Genomic DNA, 1,956 nt, shown 5'->3' on the forward strand with positions numbered 1-1,956 from the left:
CCACATCCTCCAGGGCCCTGTCAGCTGCTAGCCGGGGTCTGAGCGCGTGCGGGGGAGTCACCTTCATGTTGCCCTCCGCGGATCCGGTCACGAAGAAGTCCTCCGAGGCGTCCAGGGCCAGGGCCTTGATGGCCGAGTCGTGGGCCTGGAAGGTGTCGAGCAGCTGCCTCTGACGGATGTCGAACACGCACACGAAGCCCTTTCTGCCCCCTGAGATGAGGAGCTGCTGCTTGGGGCGTACTGCAGCACCGTCGCCCCGTTGTCATGGCAGGGGAAGGCTGGGGGGAGACACCACAGCACCAGATATGTGAGAGGGCTGACTATACCCAGGGTTGTTATTGGGACGTCGGTGAGAGAGAGAACGTCTTTGTGAAGGTGCTGGGGTTCTCACCATGCACCATGGTGTTGCTAGGTGATACCAGGGTGTCCCACAGGCATACATTTCTAGAAAGAAATACACAAAGAAAAGCGATGTGTTAAGACAGTAGTGTCAGTACTTGTGGTGACTTTCAATGTGTAAGATTGTGGTTATGGTCTGGGTGTGTGTATATACATGATGGAATGATATAATACTACTGGGTGTGTGTGTGTGTGTGTGCGCGTCTACTGACCTGCTGTCGTTGGACTGGCCGGCACGTGGCAATGAGACTGGAGGACGTGATGAAGGCAAAATCACCACATGCCTTAGAATGGCACTGCCAACTCTGAGAGAGAGAGGCAGAGACAGAGAATGAAGGTGTGTTAGTGTGCAAGTCCAGTGCAGTGTGTCCAGTGTGTGGGCATTAGCGTGTGTGTGTGTGTGTGTGTGTGTGTGTGTTACATACCAGATAGGGTTTAGGATTGGAGGAGGTTTGGTTGACCTGCCAGAGACTGAGGAAGCCTTCACCGTCAGCGACTCCACACTGCAGAGACACATCCACACACAGAGATGCAGCATCACAGCAATAACCAGCACTGCACTGCATGTTTAAGCAGAGGACTGTGTGTGCGTGGGTGTGTAGTGAGTGTGTGTGTGTAGTGAGTGTGTGTGTGTAGTGAGTGCGTGTGTGTAGTGAGTGTGTGTGTGTGTGTAGTGTGTGTGTAGTGTGTGTGTGTGTAGTGTGTGTGTGTAGTGTGTGTGTAGTGTGTGTGTGTGTGTAGTGAGTGTGTGTGTGTAGTGTGTGTGTAGTGTGTGTGTGTGTAGTGTGTGTGTGTGTACCTTGTTTCCTGGGAGTTGAAGTAGAGACGTGTGACCCTGGCGTTGCCTGCTTGTCTGAAGCAGATCAGCTGCTGAGGTCTGTTCCACTCAAACATCCTCACACTGCCGTCCTGGGCCCCCGTCATGTCTACACACACACACACAGTCAGTCAGGACATTGCTACGGGGTCCCAACAGCAGGGCCTAATGCATGCTTCATGCAGACCAGTAAACAGGCTCTTACAGTACTGGTATATGGGATGGGATGTCATCCTTTTTCACATTGTTCAGGTTCCTTTTCATGATCTGCAGACAAAACAACCACAACAGGGAACATTATCGTCCTCGTTCAGTAATGCCGGGATTCCAATTCAGTTATCAAACCTCTGATCAGGTCAATGAACCAGGACATGTTATATGTACAGTATATTATGTCCGAATTATGTTTTATATACATTTACAAATATAGTCATATGTATACAGTTTATACACACAAATATGTATATGATATGCTGTATAAATATATATATATATATTATATATATAATACACAGCATATCGTATATATACAGTACAGTGCAAAAGTCTTAGGCACAAAAACATATATATATTTCAGACAATATTCATGGCAATAATCTTGAGTGCCGATGACTTGTGCACAGTCCTGTACATGTGTGGCTCCTCTCTTCCTGCTGGTGGCCCCATCTCCTCATTATCAGGTGCTCTGTGTGACACTGAGCTGGCGCTGGGGTGACGCAGGTCTGCACCTTGGGACAGCT

The 1,956-nt window shown here is 49.1% G+C and overlaps 1 long non-coding RNA gene across 1 annotated transcript; it reads right to left on the bottom strand.

The window, feature by feature from the left end:
* Positions 1-63: 63 nt before the first annotated feature.
* Positions 64-917, bottom strand: LOC134016853 (uncharacterized). Its single transcript, XR_009929675.1, has 4 exons — positions 825-917; positions 612-704; positions 392-444; positions 64-278 (listed from the first exon to the last, which is right to left on the bottom strand). It is a non-coding gene; the product is annotated as an uncharacterized LOC134016853 (long non-coding RNA).
* Positions 918-1,956: the final 1,039 nt, after the last annotated feature.

Source organism: Osmerus eperlanus, unplaced genomic scaffold (genome assembly GCF_963692335.1).
Source record: "Osmerus eperlanus unplaced genomic scaffold, fOsmEpe2.1 SCAFFOLD_974, whole genome shotgun sequence".
Taxonomy (NCBI): domain Eukaryota; kingdom Metazoa; phylum Chordata; class Actinopteri; order Osmeriformes; family Osmeridae; genus Osmerus; species Osmerus eperlanus.